General features: G+C 46.5%; 1 protein-coding gene across 4 annotated transcripts in view; it reads right to left on the bottom strand.

The window, feature by feature from the left end:
• LOC111866052 overlaps positions 1-15,795 on the bottom strand; it is a 76,622-nt gene that overhangs the window by 55,995 nt on the left and 4,832 nt on the right. The window contains exon 1 of one of the 4 annotated variants that reach the window (XM_023854580.2): positions 5,092-5,265. The exons of the other annotated variants lie outside the window; for them this stretch is intronic. The gene's annotated coding sequence lies outside the window, so the exon portion shown is untranslated. Of the gene's footprint in view, positions 1-5,091; positions 5,266-15,795 lie in introns of those variants that run through there. 4 annotated transcript variants of the gene reach the window in all.

Below are 15,795 nucleotides of genomic sequence, written 5' to 3'. Positions count from 1 at the left end.
GTGGGGTGGGACTAAGTCCCTTGCAATGCGGCCACTTCTGGCCTACTGTACCAGGCCCAGCTGATAGGTGAGGGTGATTGTGGAGTAATTAGGAATGAACATTGGCAGGGGAAACCGAAGTACTCGGAGAAAACCTGCCCCAGCGCCACTCTGTAAACCACAAATCCCACTTGACCAGACCCCGGACTCTGACTAACCGCTTGAGCTATGGCGCAGGCCAGATAGAGACTTACTGCAAACGCATAGCTCCACGCTTTCGTAACCTCGGCACTTGTTAGAGCTGAGTGATCAGTTTCAAGCCCCCGGCTGCTTTACCCACTGGGAAGAGCTCGAGGTACCCATTGCACAGGAAGCCGGCAGGGCCCCAGAGTCAGACTGAACGCTGAGGAGAGAGAGAAAGTCTTGCTCCTGCCGAGAATCGAGCCCTGACCTTCCATTCCGTAGCCAGCTACTGCACAGACTGCGGCAGTACAGAACTTCCAACACCACAGCCAGGCGGGAGACGAATTCGTATCCTTGAGATGCTCGACAGGCAGCCTTCACATGGTTAAGGCTGAACCACATATTCCCATCCCATTCCTGCTACTAACCATTTTAATATCATCCTGCCATTTATGAGGCAGGAATAGCGCAGTCGGTATATCGGGCTACGGACTAGCCGGCTGAGGGCTCGGAGTTCGAAGGGTCAAGATTTTCTTTTCTCTACACCGTGCACACCGGTTCGTGGGCCCACCCTGCCCCATATCCAACGAGTACCGGGAATCTTTCCCCGGCGGTAAAGCGACCGAGGCGTGAAGCTGGCCACTCACTTCCACCTAGTGCCGAAGTCAAGATTGCGTGTCTCTATACATCCTACCCCCCATACGTCTTCATGATGCAGTGCTAAATTAGTTAAGCACAATCCAAACACTATTCACGTGCCGCGAAATCCTCAAAGCTCAAGTATCGTACCATGAGCATGTGGCTGGGGCGTGGCGGCCACAAAGCCGCCCTGAACGCAACAATGGCGAGGACAGCCTACGCATAGGGAGAGCCAAACCGGGTCTCCCAGACCACAGCAAGGTCGCTCTCTGACCGAGACGCCGAGGCCGATACTGTTAGTCTGCTGAAGCAAGAGCAGTCCGTAACGCACAGTAAACATACTGCGTTTACATTACAAAGGCCAACATAATCGATGTTTACTGCGATAATGTCACGGAACACGTTAGGTACATAAAGTTGAAACATCTGGTAGGTATAGTTACCGCTTGGATTTAAAGAGCAGTCATTCACATGGATATGCATAAGAATGCAAAACTGGACTAGAGCACAGGGGCACGGGACGCTAACGCATTGCTGAGGGTGCCATAGCAACCATCGCGGCCTCAGTTGCGCAATGCGCCCAGCCAGTGTTTCTTCCTGGGACAGGCGGCGGCTGTAATGGAGACGCCGTGTGGTTTCTGTGAGGCAGGGTCCGATTGTAGATAAATTTCAGGGTTCAACAGGGTTGAGAAAAATTCTGTCTTCTGGGATATAACACCGTGTAGTCCGTTGAAAGTCAACCGCCGTTTTGGAGTAAAATGCTCCCTCCATGTTCAGGGTCGAAGCAAGAAACCAGCGTAAAGCAGTTGGCAAGCAGGGATTGTTTCTTGCATGGCTTACTCCCTCGACCGTGAAGATGGATCCGACATGTTCCTCCGAAACGTCGGCTGACTTTCAACGGACTACACGTTGTTATATCCTAGGTGATAGCACTCCTCATGACCACCGCCGTGAGAAGCTCAAATTGCCCACTTCAAAGGTTTAACTTTCACACTGTCATTACAAATGTGTAATATATGGATAGCTCAGTCAGTATAGTAACTGAAGAATCTGGATCCGATTCCCGGAAGGAGCAAGAGATTTTTTCTCTTCTCCACAGTGTCCAGACCGGCTGTGGGGCCCACGCAGCCTCCAATCCAGTGGGTAGCGGGGGCCCTTTCCCTGACTGTAAAGCCTCTGGGACGTGAAGCTGACCATTCACCTCCGTCAAGAATACGTGGATCTATACATCACTCTCCCATGTCTTCATAGCATAGTGCTTAATTAATTCAGCGCAGAGACAATTCTGCATGATTCCCGACGATGCGCTGAGGACATGAGAACTGTACATGCCATTTTAATCATATTACTTCTGGCGAAAATCATAAGTTGAAAGACGGGGGAATAATATTAAAAGATATCTTTTATTTAAATTAGCATAGTGGGGGGGGGGAGTCCAGTTTGGTCCACTTGGAACGGCGGCCACTGATTGGTCAATTGTACCTGCCCGGGGTGATTATGATGATGGAGAATTTGGTGGAATGAAGATTGGCAGAGGAAACCGATGTACTCGGAAAAAACCTACCCCAGCGTCACTTTGTCCACAACAAATCCCACTTGACCAGACCCGGGTTTGAACCCGGGCCGCCGCGGTGGGAAACCAGCGACTAACCGCTTGAGCTATGGCGCGGCCAAAACGGCTCTTAAACAAGAGAACCAGGATGTGAGGGTATTGAGTGTATTCAAGTGATTCTGGGCTGGGCTCTTGCGCGCACAATGTCGAAACGTCAGGTTAGGCGGACACAAATCGAGGAATTCCCTGAGTGCCTGAGTGCTGCAGCGAAGCTCTCCAAACAGCGACACCTGTCGGTACACACGGCCTGATGCGTACTCTTAACAGCGAGCGTCGGGGGCCCATACGTTCCGACGGGCAAGCCCGGACACCGAATCGCACGTCAGTACGAGTATGAAGAAAGTGTAGGACTGACATATTTTGTTTCTGAGCATGCGCCATGTAAATCTCGTCGCACCGACCAATTAACTAACTCCACGGACCTAAGCCCTTCATAAGACGGCGCCAATTGCTCAGCTAGTCAAGAAATCCCTAACAATTCACGGCACCCGAAGGTTCATTACCGTGTTCACAAGAGTCCGCCACTGGTCCCTAACGTGAGCCAGATTAATCCAGTCCAAACTCTCACACCCACTTTCTTTACGACCCGTTTTAATGCTACCCTCCCATCTACGCCTAGATCTTCTTACTGGTTCTTTCCTACACGTTTTCTTGTCATAAACTTTGTATGCACTTCCCTCCTGAGTGTTACATGGCCCTCAAATTTTATTTTCCTTGATATAATTTTCTCTAGCCTCCTGTTACTTAGGTCCAAACATTTTCCTCGGCACCCCATACACAGACACCCTGTCTATTTCATTCCCTTGATGTGAGAGACCAAGTTCCATAGTCATACAAAACTATAGGCAAAATTACAGTTCTGGACGCTCTTAGGGACAAACCGTTTTGAACTAAATGGAAGGAATCCTCAGTCGTCATCTGTTAAGAAAACTGCCAACAGTCTTCGATTTCCATGGCAACAGAGTCGACTCACTGTCGTCAATTTATGTTCCTCACGAAGAAAAATCGCTGGAATTCTAACATTTATTTTAAACTCCGTTTATCGTTTATGTTCCAATAATATTTTACTCCAAAGCGATCTGAAACTCGCTATTCTCGATCGAAACGTAATAACCAACACGAAAGTACCGCTTGGCAATACAGGAAGCTGTCTTGCCGGCAAAAATGACGACTCAGATCCTGGAGTTGGGAAGGTGAAGTGTCGAACTGTCAATACTACGTCGACACGCAGCGCAAAATACATATTTAAATAAACGATTAATAAAGATTTGTCCTTGCCTGGGTACATCATATTTGCTAACTGGAGGCGAGAGGTATTTGTGGCAACATTTATCTGTCCTACTGTAGGGACGCTCAGGGTTTCTTCGAAATCGGGAGGGGGGGAGAGGGTTTGAAAACGAACTACAATTTTGCGTTCAAGCCATTTTAGAATACAACTCTTTATCAAGTCCGTCGCAACACGACAATACAGTGTTCGGTGTTGTTGTGTTGTGACGGACTTAATAAAGAGTTGTATATAATAACCAGGGCCCGGATTTTGATGACATGTCATCTTTTTTTCCTTGTATCCTATGCGATGCTCTTAAATATAAAGTCTCGGATATGAGATGCTGGTTACAGAAATGTAAATTTTATAGGTAATTTTTTGTCATTTTTTTACATTTTTAGTTTTAAGATCGTAATTTTTTGTCATTTTTTTACATTTTTAGGTTTAAGATCATTTTTTTCATTTTGGGGGTATTTTTTTTTTGTAATTTTTTGGACTTTTAAGGGTATTCCTTGTCATTTTTGGCCATTTTAGGGTTTTTTCCTTCATATGTTTTCTGAAATATGAATAACATGGCAGCGAAGTGTTCTTTCTTTTCTCCTTTATGTCATTTTTGTGGATTTTTTCGGTCATTTTTTGAATATTTTCAGGTCATCAAAATCCGGACCCTGCATATTACATTTTTGGGTCATATTTTAGATAATTTTTCTGGATTTTTCGGTCATTTTTTAAATATTTTCAGGTCATCAAAATCTGGGCCCTGATAATAACACCCAGGATGCATGAAATGAAAACCATTTTAGAATGTTTTCATGTATCACCCTGGAACATTCGCAATATATGAATTCATTTTTCTAAAATAACTTTATATAACTTCTGTTATTGGTAATTTTAAGAGTTCCTTCTTCTCTCAATTCTCTTTTTTCTAAATTCTGGTGGAGGGGGCAGCCCCGCCGCCTGTGCCCATGCACTGAGCCATAGAAATACATCCCTTTCTTGAGTGTTCTATGCTTAAACGAATTCAAGACGGTGGGATTATTTCTCTTTGCGTTTTTATGCGACTAGCGCCGTCAACAATTGATTCGGTCAGTCGTAAATGTGCATCAGAACCAAGAGAACGATAACTGGGAACAGGGGATTCACACAGTTCACTGGAAACCGCAACAATTGTTCTAAAAGCTTTCAGTATTCCTCACGTCGCATTGAAGCCCCTTTCTCGCAGAAACATTCAATACACATCACCCATTAACATATACTTTAAACTGCATCTCGTATGCTAAATATACAAATGAAATACTAAAGTAATCATGGTAACTGAAACTTCCCTCGGTATCAGCTGTCCCGCCCACACAGTTCGTAAACCCACCATTTCGCTTGCATATAGAAAGTTTTAGGTTATCCAGCGACTTACATCATGGCGCGACGAGGCGAGAAGTGTCCTCTTCACACAAACACAGAACACACTAAAAAGGAACAAAACACGACAGAAAATAAACAACAATCACAACAATGAGGGACGCGCGCGAACTGCAGCTGCGCAGTGGAAGACAACAAATGCAGATCACTAAACGGCCCGCTGTCTCTCACGGCCATCTGTAGACTCGCCCGCCACTTTCACTGCTCAGGTTGGCAAGCGAGCCGCGCAAGCGCGTGTCCATGTCAGAGAGGATAAACAAACAAAACAAAACTGATTTGCACATAGCAACCGCAGAGATGCTAAAACAAGATTAATGCAATATCCAGCCGCGACGCACAATTATGAGTCTCTTGTTTGTTGTGGAGTGGCTAGGCGCCTCCATATTAGCTTCCTAGACCTGAAATAATGAAAGATAAATTTGTCCCTGTACTTAATTAAGTAACATCATGAAGATGCATGGGAGAGTGGAAGTATAGGTCCACACACTCTTAGCCTTGCACTAGATGGAGGTGAGTGGTCAGCACGATGCCACCTGTACCCTCTGATCAGGAGGCTGTGTAGGCCTTGCCCCCCCCCTTGGGAATGGAACCTTGATTCCTCGGTCGTCCAGACCGAAGCTCGTTCGGCGTACTGACTGAGCTGCACCGGCTATGTGTTTATAGTCAGTAGGAACACAAATGGACGTTGCTAATCTATTTTCAGAGGGCCCCGCTCCCTGTGCAGTTCTACCCCGGAGAATGGTGTATTGGGATCTCGGCCCATACATTGGCTATTCTTCTTCTTCTTCTTCGTTTCCCTCAGTCCCTCCACGTAAGTGGCGGCATAACTGAAATTAGGCCACGACCACTTCCTCCATTCATCCCAATTTATTATTCGCTAAGCATCCTCTCATTAGACGCTATACACAGCCCCGTCGCACATTGTGCGAACCTGAAATAGTACGACATAACAAAAATATTAATAAAATCTCACTTTGTGTGCAAAGTTTGAAGACATGCGAATTCTCTGCCCTTCCCTTTGCTTTACTTTTACTGCTATGAGGAAGCTTGTCTTGAAATTTGCGAGTTTTTCAGGGACGCATCCGTCGTATAAAATGGGCCCGCTTTGTTAAGCAAACCAAGACAGAAGAACCCAAGGGCACGCAGTGGTGTCAATGTTGCTCTTAGATCCCTGAAACCTTCAACTCGGGCTTTAACTCGCATCCCTGTCAGCCCACTGGGTCGTGGCTACATTCTACTCCGAACACTCAGACTTGTCCATCGCCTGGTACTCTGAAAACTGGAAAACACGTTTCGGAAACTGTATCTGTTTCCGTCCTCAGGTCAGGGAGGAGATACGTACTCTGTTGGGTTCCTTAGAAAGAGCTAACCTCATCACTGGACCCAGAACCCTTCAGAATCTACACGATACAAAATTAGTACGGAAAGGGCGCACAAACAAAATCGAACCGAAACGCCGTCTGGACGCAGGCAGCCACGCTAGCAGCATGAGAATCAAAGATGAGCCTTCGGTGCGTCAACACGGGGCCAGTGCGACCTGGGCCGGATCTGCGGTCAGCCAGGTGACTCACGTTCCGAAGCAATCTCACAACACTCGATGTGGGGCTCGATATCTCGGTACCTCGCTCTACCCCCGACATACGGACACGATCGAGACGTTTCATAACACGCATTACACTTGTCAGAGCTCGAACCCAGGCCCTCAGGACGCCGAGCGCCGCAAATCGCTCCTATCTACCACCAGATGGCGAGGTGACGCAACAATCTAGATGATATCATCGCTGGAACAGATGTTTACCTCATTGTTGACCCACATTCAAGACTCATTCACGGGTGATTGTTGATGTCGTCGTCATAGCAACGACGAGTATAACACATCAGTGGCGTGCAGCACCATTTTCAAACTTACTGTTGCTTTCATTCAACGGTCATTTGTGACTTCGGCATAGCAACGGCTCTGACATATACGAGAGTTCTTATTAATACGCATCGATTTAAATCGAATTTTGTGGACTGTCACGCTACTTTGAGTCCTGAGCAAATAAACAGACCAACAGAGCGCCCCATTTTGAAATCTGTGCAAGTAATACACGTTTCTCTGGTAACCCGCTGCATGCTTCTGCCTCACTTCTTTGTTACGCGTGCGCCATATCATCCAAATTAGCAGATGTGGAGTCGGCAATCTAGTCGGGTGCCCTCTTCTTCTTCGGAATAATTCGCATTTCCGGACCACAACAGAAACATGGGGGGCACCATGCTACAAGCCGGAAGGTCGTCGGATCGATTCCCGATAATATCATTGGGTTCTTCAATTGACCTAATCCTTCCAGCAACACTATGTCCCTGGGGTCGGAGGGCCGCGCCATAGCTCAAGCGGTTAGTCGCTGGCTTCCCACCGCGGCGGCCCGGGTATCGTCAAATGGGATTTGTTGTGGACAAAGTGGGGCTGGGGCAGGTTTTCTCCGAGTACTTCGGTTTCCCTTGCCAATCTTCATTCCACCAATTGCTCCACAATCACCCTCACCTATCATCTGGGGCTGGTAGAATAGGCCAGAAGTGGCCGCAGTACAAGGGACAGTCCCACCCCACTAGCAATAATAATGTCCCTGGGGTTAACTCAGTCTCTAACAGACGAGAGTACCAGGAATCTTCCTGGGGATAAAGGGCGGCCGGCGCGTAAGGATGACAACCTCACCGCCATCTGTGAGCCGACTGTCTACAAGCCTCGACGTCCCACAACCTTATGGACATCCACGGCCTGTTACAGGGGTAACTTTACTTTTTTTTACATATTTATGACGAACAAAATGAATGACGTCATATAAAAATCACAGAGTTGCCTGAAGTCTACTGAGTACAATAGTGAGGCCAGGGGGAGAAACCCCATAACGGAATGGCCGGCTTAGGGGTTGCAAATATTTCGCCTAGAATGAAAACGTTTACCGCTGCGAAATCTCCTGCAATAAACTTGTCGCACTGAGATATTTTGGAAGAATACTGGTATAGATTTCAAATTATACTACTGGAAAAGTTCCACAATTGCTTCGTGGGACGGATAAAACCTCTGAAGGGCCTCATCCAGGCCGCAGGCCATAGTTTACTCCTGGACTAGGCTGTGGGCTGGAGACTTGAGAATCAAGGCTCGATTCTCAGTTAGGGCAGAGAAGTATCCCTTCTCCACAGCGTCCAGACTGGCTCTGGGGATCAGCAATCCTTCTGTCCAGTGGAGAATTGGTGCCATTTCTTGGGGATGAAGCGGTTGAAGCGTGAAGCTGACTTCTCAGCTCCATGCAACTCCAAGATTAATAATGCATGGGGCTATACCTCCACGCCCACATACATCTATTGGCGTGGTGCTTAGGTTCGCAAGTTACGGACCACTGCTGAAGGCAAGCGGAATGGAATGCGCTGTTATTTGGCAAAAAGCTGGCAAATTGGAACAGTTCGGACATAACCGACGCCGTGTTGATTGTGGTGTCGCTCTGCGTCACGCCTGCGACTGGCCTTCCCACATCGGTGCATGGTTTCTGCATCCACGGAAGAAATTTTCCGTTTACCACGCGTTTCCGTCACCAGAGCCCCCCGCCGCGACAGTCCTCATCAGGCAGCACGTTATCACATCTCCGCCCCGCCAGAGTGTAGGCTGCCCGTCTAGACCGCATGACTTCGAGCGGTATATCAGAACTACCATCCCAGTACTCGATTGGGGGAGGGGGGGTGCGGGGAAACTCAGGGCAGTGCAGGATGGCAACCGCCACTCGACCATGTAACTTGTCAATACTGCAGAACAGGAGGTCGAACCAAGTACCAGTGCTGGCAATGTCAACGCATGTCACGTGCTCAGGAGGTCAGTATTTCAGTTCTTTGTGAGACTCCGCGAAATCAGAGAAAAAGTGGCATGAAGTACACTAAGCCACTCTCATCAGAGCCGCCTGTTCCCCTGTGACGTAACTTCACGCACCCCCCCCCGTTCCCCGCCCTTCTGGTTCACGTTGGATGTTAAAAATGGTAAATGTTTCCTCGTGTTAATTAAGGGCCACGTCATAAAGATGCAGTGGGGGAGTGGAGGTACAACTCAAAGCATCCTCAGTCTCGGCACTGGATAGAAATGAGTGGTCAGCTGCATCCACCGCACACTTCAGCCCCGTGCCCATTCGATAGAAGGCTAAGTGGGTCCCGGAGCCGGTGTGCACGCTCGTGACGAGAAATACACCTTTCACCTGCCAGGAATCGAACCCACAGCCAGTTGCTCTACTGACATCTACCCCGTACCTCCCAAGTCCTGTTTCTTGTTGGGGGAGGCGAGTTATCTTACGGCGCTGTCAGTAGCTAGACTGTATACCGTTGGAAAGAACTTGCAAGGAAGTGGTCGTGGCCTGATCGAGGCACTACCCAGCATTTCTATAAATATACATAAACCTCTTAGTTATGCTTCTGCGTCTCACCACTTGCATTGAGTTTGGGGAAGCCGATGAAGGCGCCACCTGAAGGCTGTGTAACGAAGCAAATGACTTCAGAAAACACATGTGAGGGCACAAGTCAGAGCACATGGTCCATACTGTTTCCGGATACATGGCCTCCAACCGCTATACAAAGACGAGGCAAATGTACCAGGATATGGCCAACTTTATTCACGATTCTGCTCAAGCAACAACAAAACGGTTTGAAAGCCCATCCAACCGAGGGCGTGTGGCCCAAGTAACGCAATAATTGGACTCTGCACAAAGAGCCAATAATATAGACGGCGCTTATGTAAAGCTCATGTCTCATTTGCTGTCTCATTTGGAAGAAAACTGTATCAAGTTGATAAATTATTAACCAACTAAACTGCAGTGTAACTATATCTACCACATACGTTAACACTGAAGCTCTTCATTCTGTGTTCCGTATGGGTGGCACAATTAACAGCGACTGTTTCCCCAGACAGAATTAACCGGTTGGGCTTTGTAGCGGTGACATAATGTGTTTCCCGTGAGGTACGGACTGAAATTTTAAACACGCCTTTTTATATGAATTTCATTCAGTCTGGAAAGATTCGAGGTCTCCGAATATTCGAATCAGACTAGCTGGTAATGGACAAGCATACATGCTGCAGTAGCCTATTGTTACAAAAGCACTTATTCCCTTCTTACAAGCACAAATGACTAAATGAGGAGCAACCAGTCGCAGCAGCGCTGTGTGCGGCATGAATCGTAACCAGATGCTTAACACAATCGACTTTAATTGTCGCTGTTCGAAATTTACGATGCTACGTGGTAGCTCATGTCTTGTTCCCATAGTAACCACGGATCGTTAAGGAAGCGGTCGGCTGTTGACAAATGGAAGCACAACATGGACAATAGGTATTTGTTATAAGTGACAACAATGCAAGGAGAAGTGGCAGGCAAGAGAACCACAGATAATTATCACAGCGGAAGGAATCGAAGGGTTTTTCATGCTAATCGAAAGAGTGGAACGGCTTGTTGTTGTTGTTGATGCTCTTCTTGTTGTTGTTATTGTTGTTGCTGTTGTTGTTGTTGTTGTTGTTGTTGCTGCTGTGTAATGCTAAGTTACGTCACTGTACTTCAACCTATGATAAGGTATGAACGTAACGAACTGTAGTCTATTCTGTGTGGCATCAACACAGAATAACATATCACAGTTAAGAATGGTGTCTATTTTCCCATTATATTTCAGTGTGTATATGAGAAGTTCCAATATAGGTTTAGTGGAAACAGTTGTAGTTAAACTGACACGCGAACCCCAAGTATTCGACGATCTTTATGACAAACTTACATGTCACGATACCTTACTGTACGTCAGCTTGTTAGTTTAACTAACAATATTTTCTACATGATCGAATTGAATAGTTATTCTAAATGTTAGAAAGTGATGTAGAAGTGGTCATGACATATCTCAAAGTCCCGGTAGTAATTCCAGTGTTTGCCTGGATTGGCTACAGAAAGCCACGAGAATCTGCAGCACTACAGCCAGCCTCCTTATCGAAATATATAGTTGTAATCTTCTGCAACTGAAATATCCGCTCTGAGCCCCCGACGAGTTCAGTCACGTGACCCATGTCTGCAGGAGCCACCCCTGTGCCAAGACTTCTGTTCCATATATACACGAGCCGTCGCTGAGTCCAATCTTGAGTGTCACGTCTGCACGAGCCGCCACTGTGCCCAAGCTTGTGTTCCATGCATACACGAGCCTCCACTGAGCGCCATTAAGGCACAGCACGTAGCAGTTTCTGTGGCTCGTAAACACGCAACAAAGGTCGCCATCTTGTCATCTATAAACTGAACTGCAACGCGGATACGGCCAGACAACGCTACGCATGCGCGCACACACAAATATATGTCGACATAAGAAAATACAGCAGGCTTGACGAATTTGGATTCAAGCTCATATTCATGGTTCTTACTGCAAGAAGATACACGAGGAATACAAGACGCAGGCTACAACGTTACCGTCATTCTGACTTCGAGGGATTGTTCAGTAGGCATAGCGACGGGTTACGGGCTGGACGGCCTTGGTTCGATTCTCGGACGAGGCAAAAAATTCTTCTCTACTCCACAACGTCCAGACCGGATCTGGGGCCCACAAAGTCTCCTATCCAGTTGGTACCGGAGGCTCTCCCCAAGGGAGTAAAGCGGCCGGAGCGTGAAACTGACGACTCACCACCGTCTACTGCTGAGGTCATGAAAGTGAGGGTATACCTCCACTCCCCAACACTCCTTCATGGGGTGGTGCTTAATTCAGTAAGCACAGGGACAACTTCATAGTATTACCTTCTTAAGGGCAGGTACACAGAAAGGGCTACCCAAGGATATGATTGAGCACCAAGTCCTGTCAAACGACGTCACGTGACAGGAATTTTAATTTTTCAATTTCGGTTCTCTGACGCAGAAAGCAAATTTCTGCCCTGGTTCGCCATACTCGGGCAACAATGCCACTGACCGGAAGAACGGTGGCTCGCTCACGTCAGATGGGGAAAGTTCGCTCTAACGAGCCTGGCCGGCTGCAAATAACAATTAAAAGAATCAAATGACTGCTAAATCGACTTCAGTTGCAATGCACACATGTACACCCGCCTGCGAAAGCTTCAGTTGCAATGCACACATGTACACCCGCCTGCGAAAGCTTCAGTTGCAATGCACACATGTACATCCCCCTGTGAAAGCTTCAGTTGCAATGCACACATGTACATCCCCCTGTGAAAGCTTCAGTTGCAATGCACACATGTACATCCCCCTGTGAAAGCTTCAGTTGCAATGCACACATGTACATCCCCCTGTGAAAGCTTCAGTTGCAATGCACACATGTACATCCCCCTGTGAAAGCTTCAGTTGCAATGCACACATGTACATCCCCCTGTGAAAGCTTCAGTTGCAATGCACACATGTACATCCCCCTGTGAAAGCTTCAGTTGCAATGCACACATGTACATCCCCCTGTGAAAGCTTCAGTTGCAATGCACACATGTACATCCCCCTGTGAAAGCTTCAGTTGCAATGCACACATGTACATCCCCCTGTGAAAGCTTCAGTTGCAATGCACACATGTACATCCCCCTGTGAAAGCTTCAGTTGCAATGCACACATGTACATCCCCCTGTGAAAGCTTCAGTTGCAATGCACACATGTACATCCCCCTGTGAAAGCTTCAGTTGCAATGCACACATGTACATCCCCCTGTGAAAGCTTCAGTTGCAATGCACACATGTACATCCCCCTGTGAAAGCTTCAGTTGCAATGCACACATGTACATCCCCCTGTGAAAGCTTCAGTTGCAATGCACACATGTACATCCCCCTGTGAAAGCTTCAGTTGCAATGCACACATGTACATCCCCCTGTGAAAGCTTCAGTTGCAATGCACACATGTACATCCCCCTGTGAAAGCTTCAGTTGCAATGCACACATGTACATCCCCCTGTGAAAGCTTCAGTTGCAATGCACACATGTACATCCCCCTGTGAAAGCTTCAGTTGCAATGCACACATGTACATCCCCCTGTGAAAGCTTCAGTTGCAATGCACACATGTACATCCCCCTGTGAAAGCTTCAGTTGCAATGCACACATGTACATCCCCCTGTGAAAGCTTCAGTTGCAATGCACACATGTACATCCCCCTGTGAAAGCTTCAGTTGCAATGCACACATGTACATCCCCCTGTGAAAGCTTCAGTTGCAATGCACACATGTACATCCCCCTGTGAAAGCTTCAGTTGCAATGCACACATGTACATCCCCCTGTGAAAGCTTCAGTTGCAATGCACACATGTACATCCCCCTGTGAAAGCTTCAGTTGCAATGCACACATGTACTCCCCCCTGCGAAAGCTTCAGTTGCAATGCACACATGTACACCCCCTGCGAAAGCTTCAGTTGCAATGCACACATGTATAGGTTCAGTGTTTTACGACTTATCACACCTCATACGGCCATTTTTGACTAACTTTGGATTCATGGAATGTAATGTATGTATGTTAACATCTGTTTACCCTTATCTTCAAAGTAATAAGTTCTGTGAACAAAATGAAGTTCTTGCGGTTCTGATCTCCCTTTCCACAACATCTGATCATTCCAGTCTCTTCTTTCAGAAATTTCAAGTTCGAGAACCGCTGTCTTCACAGAATTTTCGCGTGGTTTTCTTCAGTCCATCCACACAAAATCCTGCATTTATTACGGTTACCACGGATTGTAAATGTAAATGTTTTCCGTATGAAGGCTACTAGTTTCTGAAATGTGATGCCGTGCAGTCTGGTAGAAGTTCACGGAAGTTTCGGAAGGTCGGCTAACTTCTACCAGACTACACGGCCCCACGTTCCAGATCAGAATGCTATTCATACACGTTGCCGTAAAAGCCTCAAATCCAACGTCCCCATTTCGTACGTTTGCGACACCAGAGCTGGATTTTAAGGCTTAACTCCCCAAAGGGCGACAATTTCAAGTACTGAGATTAAGCATTCTGGTACTTAATTAAGCTCAGGCAGAACTTTACCTTGCAGCAGCAGTTTTATTCCCAATGATACATTCCTGCATAAAAATGAGTAAGAGTTGTGTTTTGGGGCAGGGGGTGGAAAATGGTGCTGGAAACACTTGCTGTACATCACTGGCGCGCTTCAGTAACGGCAGTCGCTACTTCTTTTGTTTTCGTAATCCAGGAAGTGTTGCAAATGAGTCGCATTGTCCCTCCTAGCGCTAATCGACTCCCTGGAACTTCTGTTGCGAGCACTTACTGAGGCGGAAAAGTGGGGCGCTCCTCCCGTCAGCACGGGCCAAACCATAACGCACGAGATTGCTTTAGGGTGGCCTGTCTAGAAAACTCACTGCAGGGGCTCACCATACCAAGGAATTCCCTGGTATCACGAGGGCTTGCTACTGAACTCCATCCCGAGCCAGCTGAGTCCAGGATTAACAATGGTACAAACAAACACACCTAAGAATAATATTATACTGTAGCATCCTGTTGCACATGAGGCTCCAGAACTAACTAAAACATACAGAAGAGGTCTGGGTAAGGGCAGGGCACAAGGGAAGTGAGGAGATAAACGTGAGAAGGGAATAACGAGAAGGGAAAAAAGAAATAAAAGTAAGCAGTCCTGGTAATGGTGGAAATTTCGGTGAAACACGCCGCGCCTTCGATCATACGCGGATGAACATGACATCCCCACGGAGCGTTCGACATACTCTATAAATTTGTGTGATGAGAATATCAAGTCAATTGTTTTCATTCATTATATAATATCTAATATATTTGTGTGTACTTTACAGTGATCTTACGATAAAATTGGAGTAATTATATTCGTGAATAATTATTATTAAGTAAACTAACTTCATTGAGCTGAGCCCTTCTTGAGAAGACGCAAATTCTGCAGCTACTCAAGAACTTCCCAGCATTTTATGGAACTCAAAAGTTCATTACCGTGTTCACAAGGGCTCTCCACTGGTCTCTATCCTGAGCCAGATCAATCCAGTCCATACAACCCTATCCCATTTCTCTAAGATAGTATTTTAATATTATCCTCCCACCTACGTCTCTGTCTATCTAGTTGTCTCTTTCCTTTTGGCTTTCCCGCCAAAATTTTATATGTAATTCTCTTCTCCCCATTTGTGCTACGTGCCCTGGCCATCTCATCATTATTTACTTGATCATTCTAATTATACTTGCAGAAGAGTACAAGTTATGAAGCTCCTCATTATGCAGTTTTCTCCAACCTCCCGTCACTTCGTCTCTCTTCGTTTCATATATTCTCCTCAACACCCCATTCTCAAATACCCTCAGTCTATGTTCCTCCCTTAATGTCAGAGACAAAGTTTCAAACCCATACAGAACCACAGGCAAAATGATAGTTTTGTATATTCTAATTTTTATGTTTTTAGACAGCAGACAAGAAGACAAAAGATTTTGGACTGAATGGTAGCAAGCGTTACCCGAGTTGAGTCTCCTCTTAATTTCCTTCTGAATCAAATTTTGATCTGTTACCGTCGTTCCCAAATATCTGAACTGTGCCACATTTTTAGAACATGATTTTGTCCTGCATTCTGGTGACGAGGCAGCAACATATACTTAGTTTTCTCTGTGTTTACTTCTAGGCCAACCTCAATATATTATTTTTATTGATAGTGGGGTGAGACTAAGTCCCTTGTACTGCGGCCACTTCTGGCCTATTGTACCAGCCCCAGATGATAAGTGAGGATGATTGTGGAGCAACTG

Source organism: Cryptotermes secundus, unplaced genomic scaffold (assembly GCF_002891405.2).
Source record: "Cryptotermes secundus unplaced genomic scaffold, Csec_1.0 scaffold318, whole genome shotgun sequence".
Classification (NCBI taxonomy): Eukaryota; Metazoa; Arthropoda; class Insecta; order Blattodea; family Kalotermitidae; genus Cryptotermes; species Cryptotermes secundus.
Note: the sequence above shows the minus strand (reverse complement) of the source record. Positions and strands in the feature narration are given on the sequence as shown.